This window comes from Macaca mulatta, chromosome 2 (assembly GCF_049350105.2).
Source record: "Macaca mulatta isolate MMU2019108-1 chromosome 2, T2T-MMU8v2.0, whole genome shotgun sequence".
NCBI classification, from domain to species: domain Eukaryota; kingdom Metazoa; phylum Chordata; class Mammalia; order Primates; family Cercopithecidae; genus Macaca; species Macaca mulatta.
In genome coordinates this window covers 68,506,737-68,528,540 of record NC_133407.1, presented here as the reverse complement: position 1 = coordinate 68,528,540, position 21,804 = coordinate 68,506,737, and positions in this window count along the sequence as shown.

The following is a 21,804-nucleotide window of genomic DNA, read 5'->3' as shown; positions in this document are numbered from 1 at the left end:
TTTCTCTTTGTTATCGGAGGATATTTCCTTTGGCCCTATAGTCTTCAAATTAATCCGAAATATCTGTTCTCAGATTCCACAGAAATAAGGCTAGCAAAGAGATCCAAGAAATACAGATGTAACTCTGTGAGTGGAAGTCACACATCACAGAGCAGTTTCTCAGAAAGCTTCTTTCCAGATTTCATCTGAGGATATTTCCTTTTTCACCATAGCCTTCTATGGGCTTCCAAATATCACTTTGCCAATTCCACAAGAACTGCCTTACCGAAAGGCTATTTGAAAGGAAAGCTGTAACTCTGTGAGATGACTTCACAGAACAGAAATAAGTTTCTCAGAAAGTTTCTTTCTCTTTGTTATCGGAGGATATTTCCTTTGTCCCTATAGTCTTCAAAGGGATCCGAAATATCTCTTCTCAGATTCCATAGAAATGAGGCTAGCAAAGAGATCCACGAAATACAGATGTAACTCTGTGAGTGGAAGTCACACATCACAGAGCAGTTTCTCAGAAACTTCTTTCCAGATTTCATCTGAGGATATTTCCTTTTTCACCATAGCCCTCTATGGGCTTCCAAATATCACTTTGCCAATTCCACAAGAACTGTCTTAGCGAAAGTTTTCTTGAGGGGAAAGCTGTATCTCTGTGAGATGATTTCACAAAACACAAAGAAGTTTCCCAGAAAGCTTCTTTCTCTTTGTTATCGGAGGATATTTCCTTTCCCTATAGTTTTCAAAGGGATCTGAAATATCTGTTCTCAGATTCCACAGAAATAAGGCTAGCAAAGAGATCCACGAAATACAGATGTCACTCTGTGAGTGTAAGTCACACATCACAGAGCAGTTTCTCAGAAAGCTTCTTTCCAGATATCATCTGAGGATATTTCCTTTTTCACCATAGCCCTCTATGGGCTTCCAAATATCACTTTGCCAATTCCACAAGAAATGTCTTAGCGAAAGGCTTCTTGAGGAGAATGCTGTAACTCTGTGAGATGATTTCACAGAACACAAAGAACTTTCTCAGAAACCTTCTTTCTCTCTGTTATCAGAGGATATTTCCTTTGGCCCTATAGTCTTCAAAGGGATCCGAAATATCTGTTCTCAGATTCCACAGAAATAAGGCTAGCAAAGAGATCCACGAAATACAGATGTAACTCTGTGAGATGAATTAACAGAACACTAAGCAGTTTCTCAGAAAGCTTCTTTCCAGATTTCATCAGGGGATTTTTCCTTTTTCACCATAGCCCTCTATGGGCTTTCAAATATCACATTGACAATTCCACAAGAACTGCCTAACCGAAAGGCTTCTTGAAGGGAAAGCTGTAACTCTGTGAGATGATTTCAGAGAACACAAAGAAGTTTCTCAGAAAGCTTCTTTCTCTTTGTTATCGGAGGATATTTCCTTTGGTCCTATAGTTTTCAAAGGGATCCGAAATATCTGTTCTCAGATTCCACAGAAATAAGGCTCGCAAAGAGATTCACGAAATACAGATGTAACTCTGTGAGTGCAAGTCACACATCACAGAGCAGTTTCTCAGAAAGCTTCTTTCCAGATTTCATCTGAGGATATTGCCTTTTTCACCAAAGCCCTCTATGGGCTTCCAAATATCACTTTGCCAATTCCACAAGAACTGCCTTACCGAAAGGCTTCTTGAATGGAAAGCTGTAACTCTGTGAGATGATTTCACAGAACACGAAGAAGTTTCTCAAAAAGCTTCTTTCTCTCTGTTATAAGAGGATATTTTCTTTGGCCCTATAGTCTCCAAAGGGATCCGAAATATCTGTTCTCAGATTCCACAAAAATAAGGCTAGCAAAGAGATCCACGAAATACAGATGTAACTCTGTGAGTGGAAGTCACACATCACAGAGCAGTTTCTCAGAAAGCTTCTTTCCAGATTTCATCTGAGGATATTTCCTTTTTCACCATAGCCTTCTATGGGTTTCCAAATATCACTTTGCCAATTCCACAAGAACTGCGTTACCCAAAGGCTTCTTGAAGGGAAAGCTGTAACTCTGTGAGATGATTTCACAGAACAGAAATAAGTTTCTCAGAAAGCTTCTTTCTCTTTGTTATCGGAGGATATTTCCTTTGTCCCTATAGTCTTCAAAGGGATCCGAAATATCTCTTCTCGGATTCCACAGAAATAAGGCTAGCAAAGAGATCCACGAAATACAGATATAACTCTGTGAGTGGAAGTCACACATCACAGAGCAGTTTCTCAGAAACTTCTTTCCAGATTTCATCTGAGGATATTTCCTTTTTCACCATAGCCCTCTATGAGCTTCCAAATATCACTTTGCCAATTCCACAAGAACTGTCTTAGCGAAAGTTTTCTTGAGGGGAAAGCTGTAACTCTGTGAGATGATTTCACAAAACACAAAGAAGTTTCTCAGAAAGCTTCTTTCTCTTTGTTATCGGAGATTATTTCCTTTGGTCCTACAGTTTTCAAAGGGATCTGAAATATCGGTTCTCAGATTCCACAGAAATAAGGATAGCAAAGAGATCCACGAAATACTCATGTAAGTCTGTGAGTGAAATTCACACATCACACAGCAGTTTCTCAGAAAGCTTCTTTCCAGATTTCATCTGAGGATATTTCCTTTTTCACCTTAGTCCTCTATGGGCTTCCAAATATCACTTTACCAATTCCACAAGTACTGTCTTAGCGAAAGGTTTCTTGAGGGGAAAGCTGTAACTCTGTGAGATGATTTCACAAAACACAAAGAAGTTTCTCAGAAAGCTTCTTTCTCTTTGTTATCGGAGGATATTTTCTTTGGTCCTATAATTTTCAAAGGGATCCGAAATATCTGTTCTCAGATTCCACAGAAATAAGGATAGCAAAGAGATCCACGAAATACACATGTAAGTCTGTGAGTGCAATTCACACATCACAGAGCAGTTTCTCAGAAAGCTTCTTTCCAGATTTCATCTGAGGATATTTCCTTTTTCACCATAGCCCTCTATGGGCTTCCAAATATCACTTTGCCAATTCCACAAGAACTGTCTTAGCAAAAGGCTTCTTGAGGGGAAAGCTGTAATCTGTGAGATGATTTCACAGAACACAAAGTAGTTTCTCAGCAAGCTTCTTTCTCTTTGTTATCGGAGGATATTTCCTATGGTCCTATAGTCTTCAAAGGGATCTGAAATATCTGTTCTCAGATTCCACAGAAATAAGGCTAGCAAAGAGATCCATGAAATACAGATGTAACTCTGTGAGATGAAATAACAGAACACTAGCAGTTACTCAGAAAGCTTCTTTCCATATTTCATCTGAGGATATTTCCTTTTTCACCATAGCCCTCTATGGGCTTCCAAATATCACTTTGCCAATTCCACAAGAACTGTCTTAGCGAAAGGCTTCTTGAGGGGAAAGCTGTAACTCTGTGAGATGATTTCACAGAACACAAAGAAGTTTCTCAAAAAGCTTCTTTCTCTCTGTTATCAGAGGATATTTCCTTTGGCCCTGTAGTCTTCAAAGGGATCCGAAATATCTGTTCTCAGATTCCACAGAAATAAGGCTAGCAAAGAGATCCACGAAATACAGATGTAACTCTGTCAGATGATTTAACAGAACACTAAGCAGTTTCTCAGAAAGCTTCTTTCCAGATTTCATCAGGGGATTTTTCCTTTTTCACCATAGCCCTCTATGGGCTTTCAAATATCACATTGACAATTCCACAAGAACTGCCTAACCGAAAGGCTTCTTGAAGGGAAAGCTGTAACTCTGTGAGATGATTTCAGAGAACACAAAGAAGTTTCTCAGAAAGCTTCTTTCTCTTTGTTATCGGAGGATATTTCCTTTGGTCCTATAGTTTTCAAAGGGATCCGAAATATCTGTTCTCAGATTCCACAGAAATAAGGCTCGCAAAGAGATTCACGAAATACAGATGTAACTCTGTGAGTGCAAGTCACACATCACAGAGCAGTTTCTCAGAAAGCTTCTTTCCAGATTTCATCTGAGGATATTGCCTTTTTCACCAAAGCCCTCTATGGGCTTCCAAATATCACTTTGCCAATTCCACAAGAACTGCCTTACCGAAAGGCTTCTTGAAGGGAAAGCTGTAACTCTGTGAGATGATTTCACAGAACACAAAGAAGTTTCTCAAAAAGCTTCTTTCTCTCTGTTATAAGAGGATATTTTCTTTGGCCCTATAGTCTCCAAAGGGATCCGAAATATCTGTTCTCAGATTCCACAAAAATAAGGCTAGCAAAGAGATCCACGAAATACAGATGTAACTCTGTGAGTGGAAGTCACACATCACAGAGCAGTTTCTCAGAAAGCTTCTTTCCAGATTTCATCTGAGGATATTTCCTTTTTCACCATAGCCTTCTATGGGCTTCCAAATATCACTTTGCCAATTCCACAAGAACTGCCTTACCCAAAGGCTTCTTGAAGGGAAAGCTGTAACTCTGTGAGATGATTTCACAGAACAGAAATAAGTTTCTCAGAAAGCTTCTTTCTCTTTGTTATCGGAGGATATTTCCTTTGTCCCTATAGTCTTCAAAGGGATCCGAAATATCTCTTCTCAGATTCCACAGAAATAAGGCTAGCAAAGAGATCCACGAAATACAGATATAACTCTGTGAGTGGAAGTCACACATCACAAAGCAGTTTCTCAGAAACTTCTTTCCAGATTTCTTCTGAGGATATTTCCTTTTTCAGCATAGCCCTCTATGGGCTTCCAAATATCACTTTGCCAATTCCACAAGAACTGTCTTAGCGAAAGTTTTCTTGAGGGGAAAGCTGTAACTCTGTGAGATGATTTCACAAAACACAAAGAAGTTTCTCAGAAAGCTTCTTTCTCTTTGTTATCGGAGATTATTTCCTTTGGTCCTACAGTTTTCAAAGGGATCTGAAATATCGGTTCTCAGATTCCACAGAAATAAGGATAGCAAAGAGATCCACGAAATACTCATGTAAGTTTGTGAGTGCAATTCACACATCACACAGCAGTTTCTCAGAAAGCTTCTTTCCAGATTTCATCTGAGGATATTTCCTTTTTCACCATAGTCCTCTATGGGCTTCCAAATATCACTTTGCCAATTCCACAAGTACTGTCTTAGCGAAAGGTTTCTTGAGGGGAAAGCTCTAACTCTGTGAGATGATTTCAGAGAACACAAAGAAGTTTCTCAAAAACCTTCTTTCTCTTTGTTATCGGAGGATATTTCCCTTGGCCCTGTAGACTTCAAAGGGATGCGAAATATCTGTCCTCAGATTCCACAGAAATAAGGCTAGCAAAGATATCCAAAAAATACAGATATAACTCTGTGCGTGGAAGTCACACATCACAGAGCGGTTTCTCAGAAAGCTTCTTTCCAGATTTCATCTGAGGATATTTCCTTTTTCACCATAGCCATCTATGGGCTTCCAAATATCACTTTATCAATTCCACAAGAACTGTCTTAGCGAAAGGCTTCTTGAGGGGAAAGCTGTAACTCTGTGAGATGATTTCACAGAACACAAAGAAGTTTCTCAGAAAGCTTATTTCTCTTTGTTATCGGAGGATATTTCCTTTGGCCCTATAGTCTTCAAATTTATCCGAAATATCTGTTCTCAGATTCCACAGAAATAAGGCTAGCAAAGAGATCCACGAAATACAGATGTAACTCTGTGAGTGGAAGTCACACATCACAGAGCAGTTTCTCAGAAAGCTTCTTTCCAGATTTCATCTGAGGATATTTCCTTTTTCACCATAGCCTTCTATGGGCTTCCAAATATCACTTTGCCAATTCCACAAGAACTGCCTTACCGAAAGGCTTCTTGAAGGGAAAGCTGTAATTCTGTGAGATGATTTCACAGAACACAAATAAGTTTCTCAGAAAGCTTCTTTCTCTTTGTTATCGGAGGATATTTCCTTTGTCCCTATAGTCTTCAAAGGGATCCGAAATATCTCTTCTCAGATTCCACAGAAATAAGGCTAGCAAAGAGATCCACGAAATACAGATGTAACTCTGTGAGTGGAAGTCACACATCACAGAGCAGTTTCTCAGAAACTTCTTTCCAGATTTCATCTGAGGATATTTCCTTTTTCACCATAGCCCTCTATGGGCTTCCAAATATCACTTTGCCAATTCCACAAGAACTGTCTTAGCGAAAGTTTTCTTGAGGGGAAAGCTGTAACTCTGTGAGATGATTTCACAAAACACAAAGAAGTTTCTCAGGAAGCTTCTTTCTCTTTGTTATAGGAGGATATTTCCTTTGGTCCTATATTTTTCAAAGGGATCTGAAATATCTGTTCTCAGATTCCACAGAAATAAGGATAGTAAAGAGATCCACGAAATACAGATGTAACTCTGTGAGTGCAATTCACACATCACAGAACAGTTTCTCAGAAAGCTTCTTTCCAGATTTCATCTGAGGATATTTCCTTTTTCACCATAGCCCTCTAAGGGCTTCCAAATATCACTTTGCCAATTCCACAAGAACTGTCTTAGCGAAAGGCTTCTCGAGGGGAAAGCTGTAACTCTGAGAAATGATTTCAGAGAACACAAAGAAGTTTCTCAAAAAGCTTCTTTCTCTCTGTTATCGCAGGATATTTCCTTTGGCTCTATAGTCTTAAAGGGATCCGAAATATCTGTTCTCAGATTCCACAGAAATAAGGCTAGCAAAGAGATCCACGAAATACAGATGTCACTCTGTGAGTGTAAGTCACACATCACAGAGCAGTTTCTCAGAAAGCTTCTTTCCAGATTTCATCTGAGGATATTTCCTTTTTCACCATAGCCCTCTATGGGCTTACAAATATCACTTTGCCAATTCCACAAGAACTGTCTTAGCGAAAGGCTTCTTGAGAAGAAAGCTGTAACTCTGTGAGATGATTTCACAGAACACAAAGAACTTTCTCAGAAACCTTCTTTCTCTCTGTTATCGGAGGATATTTCCTTTGGTCCTATAGTTTTCAAAGGGATCCGAAATATCTGTTCTCAGATTCCACAGAAATAAGGCTAGCAAAGAGATCCACGAAATACAGATGTAACTTTGTGAGATGAATTAACAGAACACTAAGCAGTTTCTTAGAAAGCTTCTTTCCAGATTTCATCTGGGGATTTTTCCTTTTTCACCATAGCCCTCTATGGGCTTTCAAATATCACTTTGCCAATTCCACAAGAACTGCCTAACCGAAAGACTTCTTGAAGGGAAAGGTCTAACTCTGTGAGATGATTTCAGAGTACACAAAGAAGTTTCTCAGAAAGCTTCTTTCTCTTTGATATCGGAGGATATTTCCTTTGGCCCTATAGTCTTCAAAGGGATCCGAAATATCTGTTCTCAGATTCCACAGAAATAAGGCTAGCAAAGAGATCCACGAAATACAGATTTAACTCTGTGAGTGCAATTCACACATCACAGAGCAGTTTCTCAGAAAGCTTCTTTCCAGATTTCATCTGAGGATATTTCCTTTTTCACCATAGCCCTCTATGGGCTTCCAAATATCACTTTGCCAATTCCACAAGAACTGTCTTAGCGAAAGGCTTCTTGAGGGGAAAGCTGTAACTCTGTGAGATGATTTCACAGAACACAATGAAGTTTCTCTGAAAGCTTCTTTCTCTTTGTTATCGGAGGATATTTCCTTTGGTCCTATAGTTTTCAAAGGGATCCGAAATATCTGTTATCAGCTTCCACAGAAATAAGGCTAGCAAAGAGATACACGAAATACAGATGTAACTCTGTGAGTGCAAGTCACACATCACAGAGCAGTTTCTCAGAAAGCTTCTTTCCAGATTTCATCTGAGGATATTGCCTTTTTCACCATAGCACTCTACGGGCTTCCAAATATCACTTTGCCAATTCCACAAGAACTGCCTTACCGAAAGGCTTCTTGAAGGGAAAGCTGTAACTCTGTGAGATGATTTCACAGAACACAAAGAAGTTTCTCAAAAAGCTTCTTTCTCTCTGTTATCAGAGGATATTTCCTTTGGCCCTATAGTCTCCAAAGGGATCCGAAATTTCTGTTCTCAGATTCCACAGAAATAAGGCTAGCAAAGAGATCCACGAAATACAGATGTAACTCTGTGAGTGGAAGTCACACATCACAGAGCAGTTTCTCAGAAAGCTTCTTTCCAGATTTCATCTGAGGATATTTCCTTTTTCACCATAGCCCTCTATGGGCTTCCAAATATCACTTTGCCAATTCCACAAGAACTGCCTTACCGAAAGGATTCTTGAAGGGAAAGCTGTAACTCTGTGAGATGATTTCACAGAACAGAAATAAGTTTCTCAGAAAGCTTCTTTCTCTTTGTTATCGGAAGATATTTACTTTGGCCCTATAGTCTTCAAAGGGATCCGAAATATCTGTTCTCAGATTCCACAGAAATAAGGTTAGCAAAGAGATCCACAAAATACAGATTAAACTCTGTGAGTGGAAGTCACAAATCACAGAGCAGTTTCCCTGAAACTTCTTTCCAGATTTCATCTGAGGATATTTCCTTTTTCACCATAGCCGTCTATGGGCTTCCAAATATCACTTTGCCAATTCCACAAGAACTGTCTTAGCGAAAGGTTTCTTGAGGGGAAAGCTGTAACTCTGTGAGATGATTTCAAAGAACACAAAGAAGTTTCTCAGAAAGCTTCTTTCTCTTTGTTATCGGAGGATATTTCCTTTGGCCCTATAGTCTTCAAAGGGATCCGAAATATCTGTACTCAGATTCCACAGAAATAAGGCTAGGAAAGAGATCCACGAAATACAGATGTAACTCTGTGAGATGAAATAACAGAACACTAAGCAGTTTCTCCGAAAGCTTCTTTCCAGATTTCATCTGAGGATATTGCCTTTTTCACCATAGAGCTCTATGAGCTTCCAAATATCACTTTGCCAATTCCACAAGAACTGTCTTAGCAAAAGGCTTCTTGAGGGGAAAGCTGTAACTCTGTGAGGTGATTTCACAGAATACAAAGAAGTTTCTCAAAAAGCTTCTTTCTCTCTGTTATCGGAGGATATTTACTTTGGCCCAATAGTCTTCAAAGGGATCCGAAATATCTGTTCTCAGATTCCACAGAAATAAGGCTAGCAAAGAGATCCACGAAATACAGATGTAACTCTGTGAGATGAATTAACAGAACACTAAGCAGTTTCTCAGAAAGCTTCTTTCCAGATTTCATCTGGGGATATTTCCTTTTTCACCATAGCCCTCTAGGGGCTTCCAAATATCACTTTGCCAATTCCACAAGAACTGTGTTAGCGAAAGGCTTCTTGAGGGGAATGCAGTAACTCTGTGAGATGATTTCACAGAACACAAAGAATTTTCTCAGAAAGCTTCTTTCTCTTTGTTATCGGAGGATATTTCCTTTGGCCCTATAGTCTTCAAAGTGATCCGAAATATCTGTTCTCAGATTCCACAGAAATAAAGCTAGCAAAGAGATCCACGAAATACAGATGTAACTCTGTGAGTGCAATTCACACATCACAGAGCAGTTTCTCAGAAAGCTTCTTTCCAGATTTCATCTGAGGATATTACCTTTTCCACCATAGCGCTCTATGGGCTTCCAAATATCACTTTGCCAATTCCACAAGAACTGCCGTACCGAAAGGCTTCTTGAAGGGAAAGCTGTAACTCTCTGAGATGATTTCATAGAACACAAAGAAGTTTCTGAGAAAGCTTCTTTCTCTTTGTTATCGGAGGATATTTCCTTTGGCCCTATAGTCTTCAAAGGGATCCGAAATATCTGTTCTCAGATTCCACAGAAATAAGGCTAGCAAAGAGATCCACGAAATACAGATGTAAGTCTGTTAGTGTAAGTCATACATCACAGAGCAGTTTCTCAGAAAGCTTCTTTTCAGATTTCATCTGAGGATATTTCCTTTTTCACCATATCCCTCTATGGGCTTCCAAATATCACTTTGCCAATTCCACAAGAACGGCCTTACCGAAAGGCTTTTTGAAGGGAAAGCTGTAACTCTGTGAGATGATTTCACAGAACACAAAGAAGTTTCTCAGAAAGCTTCTTTCTCTTTGTTATCGGAGGATATTTCCTTTGGCCCTACAGTCTTCAAAGGGATCCGAAATATCTGTTCTCAGATTCCACAGAAAAAAGGCTAGCAAAGAGATCCACGAAATACAGATGTAACTCTGTGAGATGAATTAACAGAACACTAAGCAGTTTCTCAGAAAACTTCTTTCCAGATTTCATCCGGGGATTTTTCCTTTTTCACCATAGCCCTCTATGGGCTTCCAAATATCACTTTGCCAATTCCACAAGAACTGCCTAACCGTAAGGCTTCTTGAAGGGAAAGCTCTAACTCTGTGAGATGATTTCAGAGAACACAAAGAAGTTTCTCAGAAAGCTTCTTTCTCTTTGTTATCGGAGGATATTTCCTTTGGCCCTATAGTCTTCAAAGGGATCCGAAATATCGGTTCTCAGATTCCACAGAAATAAGGCTAGAAAAGAGATCCACGAAATACAGATGTAACTCTGTGAGATGAAATAACAGAACACTAAGCAGTTTCTCAAAAAGCTTCTTTCAAGATTTCATCTGAGAATATTTCCTTTTTCACCATAGCCCTCTATGGGCTTCCAAATATCACTTTGCCAATTCCACAAGAACTGTCTTACCAAAAGGCTTCTTGAGGGGAAAGCTGTAACTCTGTGAGATGATTTCACAGAACACAAAGAAGTTTCTCAAAAAGCTTCTTTCTCTCTGTTATCAGAGGATATTTCCTTTGGCCCTGTAGTCTTCAAAGGGATCCGAAATATCTGTTCTCAGATTCCACAGAAATAAGGCTAGCAAAGAGATCCACGAAATACAGATGTAACTCTGTGAGTGGAAGTCACACCTCAGAGAGCAGTTTCCCAGAAAACTTCTTTCCAGATTTCATCTGAGGATATTTCCTTTTTCACCATAGCCCTCTATGGGCTTCCAAATATCACTTTGCCAATTCCACAAGAACTGCCGTACCGAAAGGCTTCTTGAAAGGAAAGCTGTAACTCTGTGAGATGATTTCACAGAACACAAAGAAGTTTCTAAAAAGGCTTCTTTCTCTTTGTTATCGGAGGATATTTCCTTTCGCCCTAAAGTCTACAAAGGGATCTGAAATATCTGTTCTCAGATTCCACAGAAATAAGGCTAGCAAAGAGATCCACGAAATACAGATGTAACTCTGTGAGTGGAAATCACACATCATAGAGCAGTTTCTCAGAAAGCTTCTTTCCAGATTTCATCTGAGGATATTTCCTTTTTCACCATAGCCCTCTAGGGGCTTCCAAATATCACTTTGCCAATTCCACAAGAACTGTCTTAGCGAAATGCTTCTTGCGGGGAAAGCTGGAATTCTGTGAGATGATTTCACAGAACACAAAGAAGTTTCTCAAAAAGCTTCTTTCTCTCTGTTATCGGAGGATATTTCCTTTGGCCCTATAGTCTACAAAGGGATCCGAAATATCTCTTCTCAGATTACACAGAAATAAGGCTAGCAAAGAGATCCACGAAATACAGATGTCACTCTGTGAGTGTAAGTCACACATCACAGAGCAGTTTCTCAGAAAGCTTCTTTCCAGATTTCATCTGAGGATATTTCCTTTTTCACCATAGCCCTCTATGGGCTTCCAAATATCACTTTGCCAATTCCACAAGAACTGTCTTAGCGAAAGGCTTCTTGAGGGGAAAGCTGTAACTCTGTGAGATGATTTCACAGAACACAATGAAGTTTCTCTGAAAGCTTCTTTCTCTTTGTTATCGGAGGATATTTCCTTTGGTCCTATAGTTTTCAAAGGGATCCGAAATATCTGTTATCAGCTTCCACAGAAATAAGGCTAGCAAAGAGATACACGAAATACAGATGTAACTCTGTGAGTGCAAGTCACACATCACAGAGCAGTTTCTCAGAAAGCTTCTTTCCAGATTTCATCTGAGGATATTGCCTTTTTCACCATAGCACTCTACGGGCTTCCAAATATCACTTTGCCAATTCCACAAGAACTGCCTTACCGAAAGGCTTCTTGAAGGGAAAGCTGTAACTCTGTGAGATGATTTCACAGAACACAAAGAAGTTTCTCAAAAAGCTTCTTTCTCTCTGTTATCAGAGGATATTTCCTTTGGCCCTATAGTCTCCAAAGGGATCCGAAATTTCTGTTCTCAGATTCCACAGAAATAAGGCTAGCAAAGAGATCCACGAAATACAGATGTAACTCTGTGAGTGGAAGTCACACATCACAGAGCAGTTTCTCAGAAAGCTTCTTTCCAGATTTCATCTGAGGATATTTCCTTTTTCACCATAGCCCTCTATGGGCTTCCAAATATCACTTTGCCAATTCCACAAGAACTGCCTTACCGAAAGGATTCTTGAAGGGAAAGCTGTAACTCTGTGAGATGATTTCACAGAACAGAAATAAGTTTCTCAGAAAGCTTCTTTCTCTTTGTTATCGGAAGATATTTACTTTGGCCCTATAGTCTTCAAAGGGATCCGAAATATCTGTTCTCAGATTCCACAGAAATAAGGTTAGCAAAGAGATCCACAAAATACAGATTAAACTCTGTGAGTGGAAGTCACAAATCACAGAGCAGTTTCCCTGAAACTTCTTTCCAGATTTCATCTGAGGATATTTCCTTTTTCACCATAGCCGTCTATGGGCTTCCAAATATCACTTTGCCAATTCCACAAGAACTGTCTTAGCGAAAGGTTTCTTGAGGGGAAAGCTGTAACTCTGTGAGATGATTTCAAAGAACACAAAGAAGTTTCTCAGAAAGCTTCTTTCTCTTTGTTATCGGAGGATATTTCCTTTGGCCCTATAGTCTTCAAAGGGATCCGAAATATCTGTACTCAGATTCCACAGAAATAAGGCTAGGAAAGAGATCCACGAAATACAGATGTAACTCTGTGAGATGAAATAACAGAACACTAAGCAGTTTCTCCGAAAGCTTCTTTCCAGATTTCATCTGAGGATATTGCCTTTTTCACCATAGAGCTCTATGAGCTTCCAAATATCACTTTGCCAATTCCACAAGAACTGTCTTAGCAAAAGGCTTCTTGAGGGGAAAGCTGTAACTCTGTGAGGTGATTTCACAGAATACAAAGAAGTTTCTCAAAAAGCTTCTTTCTCTCTGTTATCGGAGGATATTTACTTTGGCCCAATAGTCTTCAAAGGGATCCGAAATATCTGTTCTCAGATTCCACAGAAATAAGGCTAGCAAAGAGATCCACGAAATACAGATGTAACTCTGTGAGATGAATTAACAGAACACTAAGCAGTTTCTCAGAAAGCTTCTTTCCAGATTTCATCTGGGGATATTTCCTTTTTCACCATAGCCCTCTAGGGGCTTCCAAATATCACTTTGCCAATTCCACAAGAACTGTGTTAGCGAAAGGCTTCTTGAGGGGAATGCAGTAACTCTGTGAGATGATTTCACAGAACACAAAGAATTTTCTCAGAAAGCTTCTTTCTCTTTGTTATCGGAGGATATTTCCTTTGGCCCTATAGTCTTCAAAGTGATCCGAAATATCTGTTCTCAGATTCCACAGAAATAAAGCTAGCAAAGAGATCCACGAAATACAGATGTAACTCTGTGAGTGCAATTCACACATCACAGAGCAGTTTCTCAGAAAGCTTCTTTCCAGATTTCATCTGAGGATATTACCTTTTCCACCATAGCGCTCTATGGGCTTCCAAATATCACTTTGCCAATTCCACAAGAACTGCCGTACCGAAAGGCTTCTTGAAGGGAAAGCTGTAACTCTCTGAGATGATTTCATAGAACACAAAGAAGTTTCTGAGAAAGCTTCTTTCTCTTTGTTATCGGAGGATATTTCCTTTGGCCCTATAGTCTTCAAAGGGATCCGAAATATCTGTTCTCAGATTCCACAGAAATAAGGCTAGCAAAGAGATCCACGAAATACAGATGTAAGTCTGTTAGTGTAAGTCATACATCACAGAGCAGTTTCTCAGAAAGCTTCTTTTCAGATTTCATCTGAGGATATTTCCTTTTTCACCATATCCCTCTATGGGCTTCCAAATATCACTTTGCCAATTCCACAAGAACGGCCTTACCGAAAGGCTTTTTGAAGGGAAAGCTGTAACTCTGTGAGATGATTTCACAGAACACAAAGAAGTTTCTCAGAAAGCTTCTTTCTCTTTGTTATCGGAGGATATTTCCTTTGGCCCTACAGTCTTCAAAGGGATCCGAAATATCTGTTCTCAGATTCCACAGAAAAAAGGCTAGCAAAGAGATCCACGAAATACAGATGTAACTCTGTGAGATGAATTAACAGAACACTAAGCAGTTTCTCAGAAAACTTCTTTCCAGATTTCATCCGGGGATTTTTCCTTTTTCACCATAGCCCTCTATGGGCTTCCAAATATCACTTTGCCAATTCCACAAGAACTGCCTAACCGTAAGGCTTCTTGAAGGGAAAGCTCTAACTCTGTGAGATGATTTCAGAGAACACAAAGAAGTTTCTCAGAAAGCTTCTTTCTCTTTGTTATCGGAGGATATTTCCTTTGGCCCTATAGTCTTCAAAGGGATCCGAAATATCGGTTCTCAGATTCCACAGAAATAAGGCTAGAAAAGAGATCCACGAAATACAGATGTAACTCTGTGAGATGAAATAACAGAACACTAAGCAGTTTCTCAAAAAGCTTCTTTCAAGATTTCATCTGAGAATATTTCCTTTTTCACCATAGCCCTCTATGGGCTTCCAAATATCACTTTGCCAATTCCACAAGAACTGTCTTACCAAAAGGCTTCTTGAGGGGAAAGCTGTAACTCTGTGAGATGATTTCACAGAACACAAAGAAGTTTCTCAAAAAGCTTCTTTCTCTCTGTTATCAGAGGATATTTCCTTTGGCCCTGTAGTCTTCAAAGGGATCCGAAATATCTGTTCTCAGATTCCACAGAAATAAGGCTAGCAAAGAGATCCACGAAATACAGATGTAACTCTGTGAGTGGAAGTCACACCTCAGAGAGCAGTTTCCCAGAAAACTTCTTTCCAGATTTCATCTGAGGATATTTCCTTTTTCACCATAGCCCTCTATGGGCTTCCAAATATCACTTTGCCAATTCCACAAGAACTGCCGTACCGAAAGGCTTCTTGAAAGGAAAGCTGTAACTCTGTGAGATGATTTCACAGAACACAAAGAAGTTTCTAAAAAGGCTTCTTTCTCTTTGTTATCGGAGGATATTTCCTTTCGCCCTAAAGTCTACAAAGGGATCTGAAATATCTGTTCTCAGATTCCACAGAAATAAGGCTAGCAAAGAGATCCACGAAATACAGATGTAACTCTGTGAGTGGAAATCACACATCATAGAGCAGTTTCTCAGAAAGCTTCTTTCCAGATTTCATCTGAGGATATTTCCTTTTTCACCATAGCCCTCTAGGGGCTTCCAAATATCACTTTGCCAATTCCACAAGAACTGTCTTAGCGAAATGCTTCTTGCGGGGAAAGCTGGAATTCTGTGAGATGATTTCACAGAACACAAAGAAGTTTCTCAAAAAGCTTCTTTCTCTCTGTTATCGGAGGATATTTCCTTTGGCCCTATAGTCTACAAAGGGATCCGAAATATCTCTTCTCAGATTACACAGAAATAAGGCTAGCAAAGAGATCCACGAAATACAGATGTCACTCTGTGAGTGTAAGTCACACATCACAGAGCAGTTTCTCAGAAAGCTTCTTTCCAGATTTCATCTGAGGATATTTCCTTTTTCATCATAGCCCTCTAAGGGCTTCCAAATATCACTTTGCCAATTCCACAAGAACTGTCTTAACGAAAGGCTTCTTGAGGAGAAAGCTGTAACTCTGTGAGATGATTTCACAGAACACAAAGAAATTTCTCAGAAAGCTTCTTTCTCTTTGTTATCGGAGGATATTTCCTTTGGCCCTATAGTCTTCAAAGGGATCTGAAATATCTGTTCTCAGATTCCACAGAAAAAAGGCTAGCAAAGAGATCCACGAAATACAGATGTAACTCTGTGAGTGCAAGTCACACATCACAGGGCAGTTTCTCAGAAAGATTCTTTCCAGATTTCATCTGAGGATATTTCCTTTTTCACCATAGCCCTCTATGGGCTTCCAAATATCACTTTGCCATTTCCACAAGAACTGCCTTACCGAAAGGCCTCTTGAAGGGAAAGCTGTAACTCTGTGAGATTATTTCACAGAACACGAAGAAGTTTCTCAGAAAGCTTCTTTCTCTTTGTTATCGGAGGATATTTCCTTTGGCCCTATAGTCTTCAAAGGGATCCGAAATATCTGTTCTCAGATTCCACAGAAATAAGGCTAGAAAAGAGATCCACGAAATACAGATGTAACTCTGTGAGATGAAATAACAGAACACTAAGCAGTTTCTCAGAAAGCTTCTTTCCAGATTTCATCTGAGGATATTTCCTTTTTCACCATAGCCCTCTATGGGCTTCCAAATATCACTTTGCCAATTCCACAAGAACTGCCTTTCCGAAAGGCTTTTTGAAGGGAAAGCTGTAACTCTGTGAGATAATTTCACAGAACACAAAGAAGTTTCTCAGAAAGCCTCTTTCTCTTTGTTATCGGAGGATATTTCCTTTGGCCCTACAGTCTTCAAAGGGATCCGAAATATCTGTTCTCAGATTCCAGAGAAATAAGGCTAGCAAAGAGATCCACGAAATACAGATGTAACTCTGTGAGTGCAATTCACACATCACAGAGCAGTTTCTCAGAAAACTTCTTTCCAGATTTCATCCGGGGATTTTTCCTTTTTCACCATAGCCCTCTATCGGCTTCCAAATATCACTTTGCCAATTCCACAAGAACTGCCTAACCGAAAGGCTTCTTGAAGGGAAAGCTCTAACTCTGTGAGATGATTTCAGAGAACACAAAGAAGTTTCTCAGAAAGCTTCTTTCTCTTTGTTATAGGAGGATATTTCCTTTTGCCCTATAGTCTTCAAAGGGATCCGAAATATCTGTTCTCAGATTCCACAGAAATAAGGCTAGCAAAGAGATCCACGAAATACAGATGTAACTCTGTGAGTGGAAGTCACACCTCAGAGAGCAGTTTCCCAGAAAACTTCTTTCCAGATTTCATCTGAGGATATTTCCTTTTTCACCATAGCCCTCTATGGGCTTCCAAATATCACTTTGCCAATTCCACAAGAACTGCCGTACCGAAAGGCTTCTTGAAAGGAAAGCTGTAACTCTGTGAGATGATTTCACAGAACACAAAGAAGTTTCTAAAAAGGCTTCTTTCTCTTTGTTATCGGAGGATATTTCCTTTCGCCCTAAAGTCTACAAAGGGATCTGAAATATCTGTTCTCAGATTCCACAGAAATAAGGCTAGCAAAGAGATCCACGAAATACAGATGTAACTCTGTGAGTGGAAATCACACATCATAGAGCAGTTTCTCAGAAAGCTTCTTTCCAGATTTCATCTGAGGATATTTCCTTTTTCACCATAGCCCTCTAGGGGCTTCCAAATATCACTTTGCCAATTCCACAAGAACTGTCTTAGCGAAATGCTTCTTGCGGGGAAAGCTGGAATTCTGTGAGATGATTTCACAGAACACAAAGAAGTTTCTCAAAAATCTTCTTTCTCTCTGTTATCGGAGGATATTTCCTTTGGCCCTATAGTCTACAAAGGGATCCGAAATATCTCTTCTCAGATTACACAGAAATAAGGCTAGCAAAGAGATCCACGAAATACAGATGTCACTCTGTGAGTGTAAGTCACACATCACAGAGCAGTTTCTCAGAAAGCTTCTTTCCAGATTTCATCTGAGGATATTTCCTTTTTCATCATAGCCCTCTAAGGGCTTCCAAATATCACTTTGCCAATTCCACAAGAACTGTCTTAACGAAAGGCTTCTTGAGGAGAAAGCTGTAACTCTGTGAGATGATTTCACAGAACACAAAGAAGTTTCTCAGAAAGCTTCTTTCTCTTTGTTATCGGAGGATATTTCCTTTGGCCCTATAGTCTTCAAAGGGATCTGAAATATCTGTTCTCAGATTCCACAGAAAAAAGGCTAGCAAAGAGATCCACGAAATACAGATGTAACTCTGTGAGTGCAAGTCACACATCACAGGGCAGTTTCTCAGAAAGATTCTTTCCAGATTTCATCTGAGGATATTTCCTTTTTCACCATAGCCCTCTATGGGCTTCCAAATATCACTTTGCCATTTCCACAAGAACTGCCTTACCGAAAGGCCTCTTGAAGGGAAAGCTGTAACTCTGTGAGATTATTTCACAGAACACGAAGAAGTTTCTCAGAAAGCTTCTTTCTCTTTGTTATCGGAGGATATTTCCTTTGGCCCTATAGTCTTCAAAGGGATCCGAAATATCTGTTCTCAGATTCCACAGAAATAAGGCTAGAAAAGAGATCCACGAAATACAGATGTAACTCTGTGAGATGAAATAACAGAACACTAAGCAGTTTCTCAGAAAGCTTCTTTCCAGATTTCATCTGAGGATATTTCCTTTTTCACCATAGCCCTCTATGGGCTTCCAAATATCACTTTGCCAATTCCACAAGAACTGCCTTTCCGAAAGGCTTTTTGAAGGGAAAGCTGTAACTCTGTGAGATAATTTCACAGAACACAAAGAAGTTTCTCAGAAAGCCTCTTTCTCTTTGTTATCGGAGGATATTTCCTTTGGCCCTACAGTCTTCAAAGGGATCTGAAATATCTGTTCTCAGATTCCAGAGAAATAAGGCTAGCAAAGAGATCCACGAAATACAGATGTAACTCTGTGAGTGCAATTCACACATCACAGAGCAGTTTCTCAGAAAACTTCTTTCCAGATTTCATCCGGGGATTTTTCCTTTTTCACCATAGCCCTCTATCGGCTTCCAAATATCACTTTGCCAATTCCACAAGAACTGCCTAACCGAAAGGCTTCTTGAAGGGAAAGCTCTAACTCTGTGAGATGATTTCAGAGAACACAAAGAAGTTTCTCAGAAAGCTTCTTTCTCTTTGTTATAGGAGGATATTTCCTTTTGCCCTATAGTCTTCAAAGGGATCCGAAATATCTGTTCTCAGATTCCACAGAAATAAGGCTAGCAAAGAGATCCACGAAATACAGATGTAACTCTGTGAGATGAAATAACAGAAAACTAAGCAGTTTCTCAGAAAGCTTCTTTCGATATTTCATCTGGGGATATTTCCTTTTTCACCATAGCCCTCTATGGGCTTCCAAATACCACTTTGCCAATTCCACAAGAACCGCCTAACCGAAAGGCTTCTTGAAGGGAAAGCTCTAACTCTGTGAGATGATTTCAGAGAACACAAAGAAGTTTCTCAGAAAGCTTCTTTCTCTTTGTTATCAGAGGATATTTCCTTTGGTCCTATAGTTTTCAAAGGGATCCGAAATATCTGTTCTCAGATTCCAAAGAAATAAGGCTAGCAAAGAGATCCACGAAATACAGATGTAACTCTGTGAGTGCAATTCACACATCACAGAGCAGTTTCTCAGAAAGCTTCTTTCCAGATTTCATCTGAGGATATTTCCTTTTTCACCATAGCCCTCTATGGGCTTCCCAATATCACTTTGCCAATTCCACAAGAACTGTCTTAGCGAAAGGCTTCTTGACGGGAAAGCTGTAACTCTGTGAGATGATTTCACAGAACACAAAGAAGTTTCTCAGAAAGCTTCTTTCTCTTTGTTATCGGAGGATATTTCCTTTGGCCCTATAGTCTTCAAAGGGATCCGAAATATCTGTTCTCAGATTCCACAGAAATAAGGCTAGCAAAGAGATCCACGAAATACAGATGTAACTCTGAGAGTGTAAGTCACACATCACAGAGCAGATTCTCAGAAAGCTTCTTTTCAGATTTCATCTGAGGATATTTCCTTTTTCACCATATCCCTCTATGGGCTTCCAAATATCACTTTGCAATTCCACAAGAACTGCCTTACCGAAAGGCTTTTTGAAGGGAAAGCTGTAACTCTGTGAGATGATTTCACAGAACACAAAGAAGTTTCTCAGGAAGCTTCTTTCTCTTTGTTATCGGAGGATATTTCCTTTGGCCCTACAGTTTTCAAAGGGATCCGAAATATCTGTTCTCAGATTCCACAGAAATAAGGCTAGCAAAGAGATCCACGAAATACAGATGTAACTCTGTGAGATGAATTAACAGAACACTAAGCAGTTTCTCAGAAAACTTCTTTCCAGATTTCATCCGGGGATTTTTCCTTTTTCACCATAGCCCTCTATGGGCTTCCAAATATCACTTTGCCAATTCCAGAAGAACTGTCTTAGCAAAAGGCTTCTTGAGGGGAAAGCTGTAACTCTGTGAGATGATTTCACAGAACACAAAGAAGTTTCTCAAAAAGCTTCTTTCTCTCTGTTATCAGAGGATATTTCCTTTGGCCCTATAGTCTTCAAAGGGATCCGAAATATCTGTTCTCAGATTCCACAGAAATAAGGCTAGCAAAGAGATCCACGAAATACCGATGTAACTCTGTGAGATGAATTAACAGAACACTAAGCAGTTTCTCAGAAAGCTTCTTTCCAGATTTTATCTGGGGATTTTTCCTTTTTCACCATAGCCCTCTATGGGCTTCCAAATATCACTTTGCCAATTCCACAAGAACTGCCTTACCGAAAGGCTTCTTGAAAGGAAAGCTGTAACTCTGTGGGATGATTTCACAGAACACAAAGAAGTTTCTCAGAAAGCTTCTTTCTCTTTGTTATCAGAGGATATTTCCTTTGGCCCTATAGTCTTCAAAGGGATCCGAAATATCTGTTCTCAGATTCCACAGAAATAAGGCTAGCAAAGAGATCCACGAAATACAGATGTAACTCTGTGAGATGAAATAACAGAACACTAAGCAGTTTCTCAGAAAGCTTCTTTCGATATTTCATCTGGGGATATTTCCTTTTTCACCATAGCCCTCTATGGGCTTCCAAATACCACTTTTCCAATTCCACAAGAACCGCCTAACCGAAAGGCTTCTTGAAGGGAAAGCTCTAACTCTGTGAGATGATTTCAGAGAACACAAAGAAGTTTCTCAGAAAGCTTCTTTCTCTTTGTTATCAGAGGATATTTCCTTTGGTCCTATAGTTTTCAAAGGGATCCGAAATATCTGTTCTCAGATTCCAAAGAAATAAGGCTAGCAAAGAGATCCACGAAATACAGATGTAACTCTGTGAGTGCAATTCACAGAATACAGAGCAGTTTCTCAGAAAGCTTCTTTCCAGATTTCATCTGAGGATATTTCCTTTTTCACCATAGCCGTCTATGGGCTTTCGAATATCACTTTGCCAATTCCACAAGAACTGTCTTAGCGAAAGGCTTCTTGACGGGAAAGCTGTAACTCTGTGAGATGATTTCACAGAACACAAAGAAGTTTCTCAAAAAGCTTCTTTCTCTTTGTTATCGGAGGATATTTCCTTTGGCCCTATAGTCTTCAAAGGGATCCGAAATATCTGTTCTCAGATTCCACAAAATAAGGCTAGCAAAGAGATCCACGAAATACAGATGTAACTCTGTGAGTGTAAGTCACACATCACAGAGCAGATTCTCAGAAAGCTTCTTTTCAGATTTCATCTGAGGATATTTCCTTTTTCACCATATCCCTCTATGGGCTTCCAAATATCACTTTGCCAATTCCACAAGAACTGCCTTTCCGAAAGGCTTTTTGAAGGGAAAGCTGTAACTCAGTGAGATAATTTCACAGAACACAAAGAAGTTTCTCAGAAAGCCTCTTTCTCTTCGTTATCGGAGGATATTTCCTTTGGCCCTACAGTCTTCAAAGGGATCCGAAATATCTGTTCTCAGATTCCACAGAAATAAGGCTAGCAAAGAGATCCACGAAATACAGATGTAACTCTGTGAGTGCAATTCACACATCACAGAGCAGTTTCTCAGAAAACTTCTTTCCAGATTTCATCCGGGGATTTTTCCTTTTTCACC